This window comes from Diceros bicornis, chromosome 30 (assembly GCF_020826845.1).
Source record: "Diceros bicornis minor isolate mBicDic1 chromosome 30, mDicBic1.mat.cur, whole genome shotgun sequence".
NCBI classification, from domain to species: domain Eukaryota; kingdom Metazoa; phylum Chordata; class Mammalia; order Perissodactyla; family Rhinocerotidae; genus Diceros; species Diceros bicornis.
In genome coordinates this window covers 3,866,704-3,881,958 of record NC_080769.1, presented here as the reverse complement: position 1 = coordinate 3,881,958, position 15,255 = coordinate 3,866,704, and positions in this window count along the sequence as shown.

The following is a 15,255-nucleotide window of genomic DNA, read 5'->3' as shown; positions in this document are numbered from 1 at the left end:
AGTGTCATTTAGTGACAACTAAATGCAACGTGATGTCTCGGATGGGACACTTGTGGAAAACCCAGGAAATTCTCAACAAGGTCCGTAGTTTACTCAATAGTGTTATACTAATGTGGATTTCTTAGTTTTGATAAATGTTCTCTGGTTGTGTAAGATGTTAACATCTGGGGAAGCCGGGGAAAGGGCAGACAAGAACTCTCTGCATGATCCTTGCAACTTTTCTGTAAGTCTAAAATTATCACAAAATAAAAAGTTTACAAAGAAAGACTCCAGGTTTCGACCCTAAACAAATGGAGAATGTGACCCAGTGGATGAATGCTCCTGCCTCCAGCATTCACACAGACGCCGTCGGGAGAAACCTTCACCCTGTGGCCCACGGCAGTGACCCCAACAACACACCTCCTCTTGGCTTTTCCTCCTTCTCGGTCATACTCTCCCAACTCTGTCACTCCTGCCCCTGGGGTCACCTCCGACAAGGACCCTCTCCTTGACCAAACTTTAGTCATGGTTCTCTGAGCCCTCTTCCTGACTAGGCCTCAGTCTTGGCCTGATGAGCCCAGTTTAGCAAGAATACTCCCTCCTTTGATGCCTAACCAAGTTTCTCTTACTCGCTGTCCATCACTGATTCCCCCACCTTGCCCATTGGCTACAACTCCCAGCTGCCCCGCTGCACTAGAAGTTGAGTTCCAGCCTCTCTCCTATAGCAATAGTCTCAAATAAAGTCTTCCTTACCAGTTTAGCACTGTTGGGTGCAATTTTTCTTTGACATCCCCCAAATAAACAACCTGAACCCAAGTCCTTATCTCAAGGGGACCCAAACTAAGACAATCTGCATTTAACAGATGAGCCAAATAAGACACAGAGAAGTTAAGGAGCTCTCCCAAGGTCACACTGCAAGAACATGGTAGAGATAAGTCTCCAACCAGACACCCCAGCACCAGAATCCGCCCTCTTGTAGACTACACTATACCAACTCCAAAAGTGAAAGGATTTTTCATTTTTAATTTCACTCATTTAGACCCAGATTTATGTCCCCATAATTCCCTAATACAAACCCAAACAACATTCTTCTGCCAACTTATCTGAATAACATGTGTAGGACAGAGAAAAGTGACAGCTTGAAACCACTCTAATTTTACTTACAAATAATTGAGGTTGATTCATGCTGTTTTCTCCAAAACCTGCCCAAAAGAACTGGTGATCTGGTTGGTGTTACAGGATGCCAACTTTGTCACAAACATCGCTTACAACTTCTACAATTCTCCCTCGAAAGCAATACTCAAAAGTAGTCAGTCACAAAGCCAGGAAAGTAAGCAAGGGATGGTCCAAGACAGGAGAAAGTTGACTTTCTAAAATAGATGGAATGAGCAAAAAAGGAAGAAGGAAAGTGAAAGGGAGAAAGAAACTTCAGCGTTCAGTGCCATAAAGTTCATTAACAGGGTAAAAAAAAAAAACACCCTAAGCTTTTATAACAGAGACCAAAAAATGTAGCAGTTTAAAGAACGTAAAAGTATGGATCTTTCCCAGGTAACTGTCCTCAGGTAAGTGGCCCAGGTGCTCATGGAAGCTTCTCTCTGTTTGATCATTTGAGACCCAGGTTCTTTCTATGTTCTTGCTCTGCTCTTGTATTCATTTCCTAGGACTGCTGTAACAAAGTGCCACAGAATGGGAGGCTTAAAACATCGGGTATTTATACTTTCACAGTTCTGGTGGCCAAGAGTCGGAAATCAAAGTGTCGACAGGGCCATGCTCCCTCCAAAGCCTCTAGGGGAGGGTCCTCCCTTGCCTCCTCCGTCTCCTGTAGCCGTAGGTGTTCCTTGGCTTGTGTCTGCATCACCTCAATCTCTGCCTCTGTCTTCACACGGCCATCTTCCCTCTGTCTCTCTCTGTAGTGTCCTCTTCTTATAAGGACACCAGTCTTACCGGAGTAGAGCCCCCCTTAATGACCTCATCTTAACTTGATGACATCTGCAAAGACCTTATTTCCAAATAAGGTCACTACTGAGATGTTTTTACTCCCAAAACTTTTGACACGAAATGTGTGGGGTTTCGCCACACCAACAAGCAATTTTCCAACTCTCCAGACACCAAGTGGGTGCCCAGTGATTCAATTCAGTTCTGACACTAACTACCCAGAGTCAGCATCAGACCCCACAAGTTAAGGGGTCAGTCCCACAAGACCGTCCCCCACTTCAGATGCCAATTACAAGTCCCAGACCTCCTGATCGATCCTGATCGATTGTCTATAAATTTGGGGTTCCCATGATCCCCTCATCAGGTTCAACCATTTGCTAGAAGGGCTCATATAACTCAGAGAAAACAGTTTAGTTACTATGACTGGCTTATTATAAAAGATACTATAAGGGAAACGAATGAATGCCAGATGAAGAGGTACACAGGATGAGGTCTGGAAGGGTCCCGAGGGAAGGAGCTTCCATCCCGTGGAGTTAGGGTGCACTACCCTCCTGGCATGTGGATGTGTTCACCAACCAGAAACTTTCCATACCCCATAGTTTAGGGGGGTGCGTGGAGGTTTCATTACACAGGCATAATTGATTCAATCATTGGCGATTAACTCAATCTCCAGCCCCAATCCCTTACCCAGAGGTCAGGGGTATGGCACTGAGCATTACAACCCCCTAATCATGCCTTGGTCTTTCTGGTGACCAGCCCCCATCCTGAAGCTACCTAGGGACCCCCAGCCACAATCTTTTTGAGGGACAAAATGCAACCCATAATAGCCATCGCCCAGGGCATTGTCCTCACTGCAGGATTGATGCTGGGTTGGAAGAACATCCTGGTTCCAGCTCCAGGAAAGGGAAGAGAGCACAGAGGAGCATACCCGTGGAGTTTGAAGGTCCACACCCGGAAATGCCACACCTCATCACTGCTCATTTTCCATTGGAGAGAAAGTGCCTCATGGGCACACCTGGCGGCAGTGGAGGATGAGAAAGTGGCCTCTAGCTGGGCCTCCAGGTGAGCAGCAACATTGCTACTGCTATGGAAACAAAAGGAAACAGATTTTGGAAGACAATGCCATCTTTGCCACACACACAAAAAAGCAATAATGGAATTAATTCAAACTTGCATATCACTTTTTTCAAACTTTTAATTTTGATATAGCTGTAGATTTTCAGAAGAGTTACAAAGACAGTACCCAGAGCTCCCATATACCTTCACCCAGCTTCCCCTAATGCTAGCATCTTATTTAACCATGCCACGTTTGTCAAAACTAAGAAATTAACACTGATACGTTACTACTAACTAAATTATAGACTTTTTCCAATATCACCACTTTTTCCACTAATATCCTTTTTCTGGTCCAGGAACCCTCATGGCATTTAATCATCACATCTCTTTAGTCTCCAGTCTGTGGCAGTTCCTCAGTCTTTCCTTATCTTTCATGACTTCGACACATGTTAAGAGTATCAATCATCTATTTTGTAGAATATCCCTCAAGTTGGTTTGTCCAATCTTTGTATTACTTTTTGTGAATAGATAGCATTTAAATTTTATTTACTTTAAAGCTAACAGCCTCTTGCTTACAACAGGCTAAAAAATAGGCCTGGTTCCAGGTATTTTTCTAATAGCAGTGAAGTGTGACATTAATATTTTAATGCTCTTGCCTCTTTTCCTTTTGGCTATATATTTCTGTGCAGTTTCCTGGAATTAAGAGCATATCGTGAAGTAAAAGGTAAGACATTTTTACTATAGCTAAGGGTCAGGAGGGAACTCACAAGTTTTGAGCACTGTGCTAAAACTTTCACATATGTTTCTCCCATTGACCCTCCCCACACCCCCAAAAGTGACTATGTAAGCCATTTTGCAGATTAGAAAAGCTGAGGCTGGGTGGTGATATAACTTGGTCAAGGTCACACAGTAAGTGTCACAAGCAAGACTGAAACCCATGCCTCTCCACTATGCAATGCTGCTTATTAAATATAACAGGACTCTTCTTCATCAACTCAAAACAAACACTTACCATATGTCTGCTGTGTTTATTAAAAAATTCAGTGACTCAGTCCTTTCCCTCATGGGGCTTACAACTGCTAACTGTCCCCCAGAATCTACTCTACCTTTATTCCTTTTAGTAATACAACTTCTGAGTTTCAGCTAGACACATGGCCCCCAGCTACAAACTACATTTCCCAAGAACCCTTGCAGCCAAGTGTGGCCATGTGACTACGTTTAGGCCAATAGGATTCAAGCAAAGATGAGAACAATTTGGAGGTCTCTCCTTAAACACAAAGCCACTTGCCCTAGACTTTCTCCTTCCCCTTTCTGCTGGCTGGAACTTGGATATGGAAGCAAGCAAGCTCCTAGCATGTATCTGAGGACAACCCCTAGGAGATAGAGGAGCAACAAGATGGAAGGAATCTAGGTTCCTGGATGACCTGATGGAGCACAGAAAAAGAACTAATACCTAACCCTATGTCCGGGAAGAGGGAGAATCCCCCTCCACCCTTTCCCTTAAGGTTCTTCTGGCTGGCCAAATAATTAAAAGACAGGTTAGCAGGAGAAAATAATACCAAGTTTAATAACATGTATACATGAGAGAAACGAGGGAAACTGAGTTTCTCAACACAAGAGCAGCGATTCTCATCTTAAATACCATCTTCAGCTAAAGACAAAGGAGGATTTTGGGGGTGGGGAGGGAGACAGAAGGGAGACAGAAATTACAGTATTCAAGGGTATGCAGATTTAAGTCCTTTCCTTCTGTACTGGTAAGAGTTTCCAGAGACAAGGCCATCCCCCCCCTCTTCCCAGCACAGAGGGAGATACCTTTACAAATGGAGATTTCCCTTATAAATGTAAATGTTTGTCTGGCAACTCTTTGCAGGGCCACCTAGAGAATGTGGCGTGGGAGAGACAGAAATTTTGATTAAATGGGCTTGTTGGTGCCTTTCCTATTGTAACATCTATTTTACGTTACAGCCATCATATGATAGTAACTCCTTCCTGAAACAGGTCTTCCACGTTAAATTCTTTAGGTAGTTTGGGGGAAGTCAAATGTCTGTCAGAGAAAATAATCAAGGTAAAGAGATATATTTCAGGGTGGCCAATTTTGATCTTCCGCACCTACATGACCTTCCTTGCACTGTGTTTAATTTTAATCAAAGACTTGGGTCCACATAAAGTCTGTGGCATGCATGAAATGGAATGACACACTATAAAAGCTTGTGACAGTGACAAATGATAATTAGTCTCGGGGTGGTGAACACAACGTAGTCTACACAGAAATCGAAATATAATGATGTACACGTGAAATGTATATGTTGGGGAAGAGGGAGAATCCCACCCCCCCCACGCCCTTCCCCTTAAGGTTCTTATGGCTAGCCAAATAATTAAAAGACAGGTTAGCAGGAGAAAATAAAACGAAGTTTAATAACATGTATAGGGGCCAGTCCCGTGGCATAGTGGTTAAGGGCGCGTGCTCTGCTGCTGGCAGCCCAGGTTCGGATCCCGGGCACGCACTGAGGCACCGCTTGTCAGGCCATGCTGTGGCAGTGTCCCACATAAATTGGAAGAAGAGAGGCACAGATGTTAGCCCAGGGCCAGTCTTCCTCAGCAAAAAGAGAGGAGGATTGGCATGGATGTTAGCTCAGGGCTAATCCTCCTCACACACACACAAAAAAATAATAATAATAATAATAACATGTATACATGGGAGAAACCAGGGAAACTGAGTTTTTCGACAATTGGCGAAGGCTTTTCACCTTAAATAGCATATTCAGGTAGACAAAGGATGATGTTGGGGGTGTGGAGGGAGACAGAAATCACAGTAATCAAGACTATGCAGATTTAAGTCCTTTCCTTCCATACTGATAAGAGTTTCCAGAGATAAGGCCATCCCCCCCCCCTTCCCAGTACAGAGAAGCAGATACCTTTACAAATGTAAATGTTTGGTAAACAGAACTTTGATAAGAATGGGCTTAGCAAGAACCCTCCCAGTCTGTCACTTTTAGGCGTAAGTTTGGTGGAAGGTTAAAGTTTCTTTCAGAGAAAATAAGCAAGGTAAAAAGATATATTTCAGGGCGGCCAATTTTGATCTCCCACATATATAGTGTTATAAACCAATGTGACCTCAATAAAAAAAAAATACATGCGGGAAAGTAGCTGGCACATACACACACTTCGTGCAAATAGAAAAAGGCACCCACTCTGACAGACGAATTAGAAGGTGCTCTGTCCTCCAGCTTGGTGAACACAGCCTGGGCTGGATTTCAGCCCCATTCCCATCCCCTCAGCCAGGCACAGCCTGCACAGCCCTACGCAGCAGCTGATGCAAAAAAACGGGGTTGGATCTTGTATCTAAATGAATTTTATATAAAATGAATCGTGTCCAGTGCACTGAGGAAGTTTTCTATTTAAAGAAACCCTGCTTCAAACTCCCTTGTAACGCAGAGAATGCTGTCCTAATGGAATTAGTCACCACTGAGTCATTGCTGCCAAATTCAGATTCGTGATTTGGGCGAAGCAAGAGCTGCCCGGAGAAGTCAGAGAAATTACAGATGCCCTTATAAATTACAGAGTGCTCAAGGGCTAAAGAGGAGAGAAAAAACGACGGGGGAATGCGAACAGGGTTGGCCCTGCGAGTTCTTTCAAGTGGTCTGCACCAGCACCTAATCGTGGGGTCCGCCCGCCCGTGGCTGACATTTAATCAACTGTGCATGCTCCTGGGGACAGGAAGCCAGCTTCTGTCCAACTGGAAAGCGAACCAACCAAAGCACAATAAACAACTCGGAGGAGCTTCAGCGAGTTAGGGGAAGGGCTCTTAACAAACACACGACGGCGGCGCCGCCCCGCCCCGCCCCGGTTGCCCTGACAACCGCGCCGGCGTCAGGGTTGCGCGGCGGGCGCGCAGCCAGCCTCCCACAGTTCCCCGCGCGCACGCGCGCATGCGCCCGGGGGGCCGGCGTAGCGCCTCGGAGACCCTGCCCGCCGTGGGGCCCCTAATTGCTAGCTAGGCCTCCCGTCCTCGCCGGGAGCCTCGCCGAGCGAGGAAGCGGGATCGGGGGTGCCCGGGAGGGATAAGAAACTCGTCTGGGCGCCCCCTTCGTGCTGAGCGCCCCCGGGGCCTCATGGAGAAGACCCCCGCCTTCCGGGCCAGCCCCTTCCTCCAGAGCCGCGAGACCCGGGTCCGGTTCCGTGGCCTCCCAGCCTCAGTTTCCCCATTTGCAGAACGGGAGTTCACAGCCCCTGCCTCAGAGGCCGGAAGAGATTCCGCAGACGGGCAGGGCGGCTCGGTGGGGAGCGCCCGGAGGCCTGCGTGGCGGGAGTGGTGGGGGAGGGCGCTCGGCAGCCGGGGAGGGGGGGCGCGGTATTCTCACTCTCCGCGTCTCACAGGCAAGCACCGCGAAGGGAGCCGCCCCGGGCTCCGCTGGTGCTGGCGGGACGAGGAGGGGAAGGTGCGCACCCCGGGGGCCCCGCTGGAGGCTCGGCGAGTGACCCCTGTGCCTGGCGGGAGCGCGCGGGTCGCGTGTCCACGCTGGGCTGGGGAGAAGGCGCGAGGGAGGAAATGGCCCAGGAGCCCCGATCGCCATCCGACTGTGAACGGGGTGGGAAGTGTTGGATGTGGGAGCCCAAGGACGCTTACCTTTTGAAACAGCACCTTTGCTGGCAAGTTTTGCAGCACTTGCCGTGTCCACCCTGGTCGGGACCGCCCTCCAGCTTTCTGTCTCAGCTCCCATTTTGGTTTCTGCGCCTCTAGCGCAGGGTTTCTCAACCCCGGCCCTGCTGGCATTTGGGGCGGGGTCATTCTCGGGTGGGGGCTGTCCTGTGCCCTGTAGGATGTTTATGTTTAGCTGCATATCCGGCCTCTACTCACTAGGTGCGGTGAACACCACTGCCCCCAAGATGTCACCACCAAAAGTGTCTCCAGACCTTGCAGATGTCCGCTGGGGGGCAAGGTGTCACCAGGAGACAACCACCGAGCAGAGCCAAAAATGAAAAGATAGATAAGTCTGTTAGTTTTCACTAAATAGATTTTTAATTCTTTACCACTGTGGTATGCCCAAAAGTATATACTGTATTAATTTTCTCAGTGGAGATTCTTAAAATAGCCCGATTTTCTGGAAACTGGTTGACCCAATTGGATTATATGAAACACAGTGGATGACTGAAATGGACTCTTCAACTGAGTGGAACAAGCGTTGGGCCAAGAATCGGGAGACCTGGGCTCTGTCCCCAGTTCTGCCACTACAAGCTCTGTGACCTTGTCACTTAACTTCTCTGGACTGACTTTCCCAGATGTCAAATGAGGGCAGTGAGATGATTTCTAAGGACCTGGAAAGCACAGCTTCTAACAAAATCCACCCCCTCCCCCAAGAAGTGACTTAAGCTGCCCAGCCCCCCTCCCCGTGCCCCTTCACTTCACCTCCAAGTGGCTTTCGTTACATCTCGCAGCTCCTCTGCCTGGTCCGTTAAACACATTTTTCAGAGTCATTTCTTCTGGGCTCTTGTTACCACTCCAGCAAACTCATTATTATTTCTGATTCTAACAAGTAAATTATGGTGGTGGTTAACACAGCAATGGCAGGGGCTCGTTTGTGGGAAATTAGGGTGTTTAAGCACAAGACACCCTGGTATTTGCATGAAAAATAAAATAAAATTAAAAACTGGCCTTTTAAAATGCTCCATAATGTGGTGCTTAAATTATAGGAATGTCCCAAGCGTCCACAGAAGTTGTTCTAACCTGGTTGGTATGCATCCAGAAAGCCACGGATCACCCCTTTCATTAATTCTCTTTAGCATCCACTTGCCTTTACATGGACTCCGCAGTTGCCAGATTTGGGCCATGGGTCAGAAGATTCTATGTCCCGCCCTAGAAGAGTAGGAACTTAAAGTAAGGAATTGGGATCCTGCTCATAGAGAATGGTCTGACCAGGATGACCGAGCCTGAACCCACTAGGACGTAAGCTCGAGAGAGCAGAGACTGCGTGTTTTATCGCTGCCTCCTCAGTGCTTAGAATAATGCTAATAATACCTAATAGCAGGCAATAAATACATGTCGAATGAATGAAGAAGGGGTACTGCCGTATTTGGGTAAATAATAAAGTTGATCTAAATATTTTGCTTGAGGTTTAAGATTATGTTCCAAGGTGCTAGAAAGTATTGGTGTGCTAGACCACATTTCCCTCTTTTCTCCCCTTCCCCTCATTTCGCCCCGTTCTCTGTCATTGCCCTTGTCAGTTCTCTCTCTGACAGAGCATCTTCTCCCTCGTCTGGGTGGGCTCTGTGAGCAGGCCTTTCTGGAGGGCGGCCTTCACATGTGTCCCTAGTGGCAGGAGAAGAATTTATTATCTGGGGCTCAGGTTGGTGGGGGGCGGGGGGGGGGGTCAGTTGTGTGGTCCTAAACCTGATCCCTGTGCCCCGCCCCCGCCGCATTGCCTCCTGGTCTTATCCCAGAAACTGGTTCCCTATGCTTGTGGTTTGCTGTCTGGAAACGTCCCTTTCACACAGGTGAGTCAGAACAGGTGGACACCATGCAGAAACGCCATTTGGAGATGGACCCTCACGAGCAAACCTCGTGCCAGGGCTTTCTGCTCCCAAGGGGTCCGAGTTCCAACTGGCTGTCAGCATCTCCATGCTTTTATTAGAATCCATCTCAGAAGCAGCAAGGGAGAGACTTCTGTAGTCAAGTCTGTAGTACAAGTCTCTGTTTGGCCCAGGGGGTGATGGGGGAGGGGTTCCACTCCATTCATGTCATATTTCAATTGTCTGTATATAATAGCTATGTCAAGACTAACTCCCAGACTTTTTTTTAAGATTCTAATTAGTCCTAGTCATGGTCCTAAGGGTGATACTCTGGACACAATTCTTTGGGGCTGTTTCTCCTACAGACAGCGTTTACTAGTATGAGTCAACGTAGTGACTCAATTCGTGCTGAGTCATCCTAGATGGGGAAGACCAAAAGTTACAAGTACTGCTCTTCCCAACTTGGATAAACATTGATTAATTTATACAGTGGGAAGGACCAAGCCCATTTGCTAAGGCAGAGACTTCCGACTCCACACGTGTGGACTCTAGACCTAGTGCCAGCCTCATGCCAAGTGCCTTCCCAGTGTTACCTGTGAAACCTCGTCTGCAGCTCCGAGTGAAGGGTCACTGTCTCCACCTTTGGGTGATGAAATTGAGCCATACAGTAGTTAACAACTTGCCCCAGATCACAGAACTAGGAAGTGATGGGGCCCAAATCCAAACCTCTGGATTTGAAGTTATGAGCCTTATAGGGCCAGCCCCGCTGGCCTGGTGGTTAGGTTCAGCATGCTCTGCTTCAGCGGCCCGGGTTTGGTTCCCAGGTGCAGACCTACACCACTTGGCTGTCAGTGGCCATGCTGTGGCAGCAGCTCACATACAAAAAGAGGAAGATTGACAGCTGATGTTAGCTCAGGGTGAATCTTTCTCAGCAAAAAAAAAAAGATCCTTGTAAAAACTAGTAAGGGGATTACCACGGTTCATATACAGACCCTCTCTGAGCCCTGTCCTCAGCGCCTCTGCAGCTGCTTCTGCCAGAAGGAACTGGAGTTGTTGAGCTCTGAAGATGAAGGTTTCGTCTTTTCAGTCCCTTAGACCAGGGCTCCCCAGACCCTCCGGCCCATGGCCCGGTTGTGGAAATAGTTTTACTGGCCACGGCCACAGCTGTTCGTTTACATCTTGTCTGTGGCTGCTTTCACTGAGCAATGCCTAAGCTGAGCAGTTGCTATGGAGCCATCTGGCCCACAGGAGTGAAATATTTACTACCTGACCCATACAGGAAGTTTGCCAACCCTGCCTTAGACTCTAAGGCTTCAGGCCAGGACCAGAGCGTGTGGTCGCCCAAATTCTCGCCCACCTGCCCGTGACTGGTGCAGGACCCCTGCATTCACTGTCCCCATGTCCTTCAGATTCAGCTGTCGGGGACCCCAGAGAGCCGTGCAGTATACTCCTGCGTTTGTGGGCATTCAGTGGTGAATAAAGGACCTCTGTAACAGAGCCAGCAGGAGAACAGGAAATGCCTTCCTCATGCAGTCTGCGTTGGCACCAGCCAGCATTCCTGGCCTCCTCCTCCCAGCCCAAAAATGCTTTCAGTTGTTACTTCAAAGGCTTTCAGAAAACCAGAAATGCTATGGGTGTCTGTGTCTCCCGTTCCTTGCTGTCTCCTCAAGTTTCAAGAACAGTAGGCTCCAAGAGATTGTCAACCTTTCCCATGGCACACCAGGTCAGCTAGAGTAGCAAGCCGCAGCGCCCAGAATAGAACCCCACTGCTCCAGAGGACCCGATTTTCCTAAACCCATAAAGGCACAGGCCCCCTTTTCAAGTCCCTTGAACTGGGTGCAGTAAAAGCAGTGTCTGAGCTAAGCGTATTATTCTTCCCGCTGTTTGGAGGCAGCACACAGATGGCACTGAGCTCTTCCAGATGAAGACTTCCGTGCTCTTTTCCTGCCACAGAGCCACAAAGCATGATGGGGCCTCACGGCGTCACGACGCCCTTCCACGACCAGGAAGGGTGCCCCCCGTTCTCCTTTCATCCAGCCCAGTCGTCCTCTCTAGAGACACAGGCCAAATGAGTAGCCCTCACCACCCAGCGAGCTCTCAAAGCCCCTTACATCACCGTCCTCATCTTGTCACACATGAAACATGTGTTTCTAAACAGACGTTCCTTTTCGAGACTTTGTTTAACCAAAGACTTGAGCTGCGGAAGAAGCCAGGTGCAGCCGCTGAGTGGAGACGTGGCACTGCACTTGCTCTGTAGCTCTTCTCCTCTCTCTTCTGCAGCTGCAGGATGGTGCCGAGGGCTCTAAGGCTCCCTGGGTGCCCCCGTGCTCAGTGCCTGGCTGCCGGAGGAGCGGCCCACGTGAGACCTGGGGAATCACCCTGGTGCCCTGTCCTCTCTGCCTTCGGGCTTGCACCCGGGAGAGCATTTTCTAGAATCTTTTGCATATCTGAGAAACCCAAGTATTGTCCTCATCACACTGGGATCTTACAGAGGTAAATATGTAGGTCTGCAATTGAGATTTCTGTTTTGCCTGCAGCTGATTTGAAAACACTTCAAGCAGGTTTCTTTTATTATATGTTGCTTTATAGCCTGAGAAAGAAACTGTATTCATTATCTACTGTTGTGTAACAAATTATAACAAACTTAGTGGCCTACAACAATGTACAAAGTACAACAACGTCTCAGTTTCTGTGAGTCAGGAGTCTGGGCGAAGCTTAACTGGATCCTCTGCAAGGCTGTGATCAGGGTGTGGGCCAGGGCTGTGGTCCCATCCGAGGCTCGACTGGGGAAGGATCTGCTGCCAAGCTCGTGCAGTTAGTGGTAGAATTTCCCTTCCTTGCAGGCTGTCAGACTGAAGGCCTCAGGTCCTCGCTGGCTGTTGGCTGGGGGCTGCCCTCGCTTCCTTGCCTCATGGCCTTCTCCATAGGGCCTCTCGCAATATGGCAGCTAGCTTCTTCAAAGCCAGCAAGGGAGACAGTCTCCTAGCAAGATGAACACTACAATCTTATGTAATGTATTTCTGTACACATCATCACTTTACCGTATTCTACTACTTAGAATAGAGTCACTGGGCCCACACTCAGGAGGGGATTACACAGGGTGTGAACACCAGGAGGTGGGGATCTGGGGGCCCTCATAGAATCTGTCTACTACAGAAACTAGCAATTGGATTTGTCTTTCCTAAGATCTCACTATCCTTGCCCTTTGCTCTCTCAAAAGGGTGAAGAAGAGCTTGGGTTGCCTTGAAATCATCACCCCAATCCTCAGCCTCTCCTTTCTTTGCTCCAGCACAACTGTGGACTTAACCAGTTTCCCATAACCAGTGTTGATGCAAATAATCACCAATCGTTCTACAGCAGAGAGTTTCATTCGAGTCAAGCTGAGCGCTAGCCTGGAGGCGCAGTGAGAAAGCACTCTGGCGAAGAGTGGTTTTCAGCACCGTCATCTGCCATTTCCAAACAGAGAGACACACATCAAGCATGACAGGGGTACATTCTTTCAAGGATTCAAGGAAATATTTCGTTACAGATTAGCACGTACACAGCAGGTCACAAGACCCTGGCGTCATGGGAAGGGAAACTTCAAAAAATACTGGCGTCATAAGACGGGAGGCATCAATTCTTATCTTCAAAGGGCACATTCTTTCTTTGGGATAATGATTAAAGCAGATGTACAATGAATGCTTGACAGGCTGTAAGTCAGGCCTCTTTGGTTTAAATAAAATTTAGGCCAAATCAAGTTTAAACCAGAATGGCTTCCCCATACACCTCAATATATAAAATTTTCCTACATCACCATACACAGGACTACTCTCATAGTTAAGGTTCTTTTGGTTGTGAGAGAGAACCTTGTTCAAACTTAGTTGAAAGAAGAGAGTTTATTTAAGGATATCTCAAGGAATCTCACAACTGGAAGGCCCGAGGGATAAAGACAGTCTGTCTGTCTCTCTCTCTCTGTCTCACCACATGGTTGCTTACCTCCGCTTTTCCGTGCACACGGCTATAGATGCCCTCCCACTAAGTTCCAGAGTTCCACGTTCTCAGGTCAGGCCACCAGCAGATACCTGTACATTTCCGGATCCCGATTCTAATTTCCCAGGAGCAAACCCGATGGGCCCAGCTTAGGCTCCATCTACACCCCTGACCCAGTCAGCTGTGGTGAGGACGACGGCTAAGTATAAACGCTGTGGCGCCCTCTGGAGGTCGGATGTTCTCACACAGAGGGAGGGGTGGGGCTGGGCAGGTGCCCCCAGTGGTTTTGACCCCAGCCACAGATCAAATATAAAATGTCTACTCTATTAGGCTGCTTTCTGAGCTCTGGATGGTGATTGGAGAAATAAAGCCAGTGCTAGGCTCAAACCACAGACTCGTAGAGGTGGGTGGGAGCTGAAGGGCTGGCATGTGGAAGAGGGGACAGTCCTCCGTGGCCCTCGAAGGCAGGAATAGGGCCAGTGGGTGCCAATAGCAGGAAAGTGGGTTTCAGCTTTATGTAAAGAACTTCCTGATGCTTAGAGCCCGCCTCCTCCTCAGTCATTCTGCTCTTATCCCCAAAAGCCACACCATGATCCTAGGGCGCCCTTCCCAGCCCACTGGTTTCTCTTTTCTTATTCAAACTGTTTTACAAATACATTTGTAGGCATTTATTGCATTCATTCCCGTGGGCAGAGCTAAGATATCCCACTTTACAGATGAGCAAGCAGGTGAGGTGACTTGGTCAGGTTCCCCAGGGCTACATTCCAGGTCCTTCCTGCCACCATGCCGAGGCTGGCTAATTGCCCTCCTCTCCCTAACAGGAACTGGCCTGCATTTGGCCTCTGTATAAAACGGTCTCTTCATATCTCAGGCCGATGTTAGGTTCCATCACGCCCCTTGCATGTGAGTACTAGGTGAGGCTCTAAATGGCCCTTGAAAGACAAGAGTCCTCACATCTCCCCTCCCCAAAATATTTTACTCGCAAGGTGGCATTCTGTAGCTTTTCAGTCACTATCTCTTCGTTCAGGGGCAGGACAAGAACTCCAGCAAAATCCAGATGTAGCAGGCAAGATTACTGGGTTGAATGCAACTCCCTCTTGTTCCTCAAGGTCCGTGAGCATTCCTCTGCCCTCTCCCCCCTTCCTCTGCCTCGACCCTCCTCATCCAGCTCAGGCTCACCCGTCACAGGGGCCTCATTGACCCTCGCTCCTGCCCACTCCCGAACACGCCATCCTTGTTAAAGATTCCTCTGGGTCCCCACAGCCCTTATGTTTAATGCATACAACGCAAAGCAGTATAGCTCAGACGTCAAGGAGACAAAGTTTAGCGCCAGCAGATGGAGGTCAAATCCTCCACCCCTCACCAGCTGTGTGACCTTGGGCCAGTTGCTTAACCTCTCTGGGCCCACTCCTAATCTGTAATGGGAATGATAGCAGATCCATCTCCTAGGAGCAGCATGCCCTGAGATAATACATGTGAGTGAGTAGTGAGCACTCCATATACAGCACCATGTTTACACGAGAACCGGCTTTCGAGGGCTTTAGAACAGGGCCTGGCACCCAGTAACATAGCAGTAGTAGTGTTATCATTTCTCACATTGCCCTTGATAAATCGCCCGTTGGCATGTCTGCCCCATCAGTGAGAAAAAGGTGTGTCCTTTGCTCTCAAACCCCCGTGGCCTGGCATACAGCAGGCACCTACTAAACAGCTGCTGAATGAACAGATGAACAAACATTCTGTTAGGCCCTACAGGGCATAAAAGTAAATGCAAACGCCACTCCCCTGTGGAGAGGGCACAACCAGGCT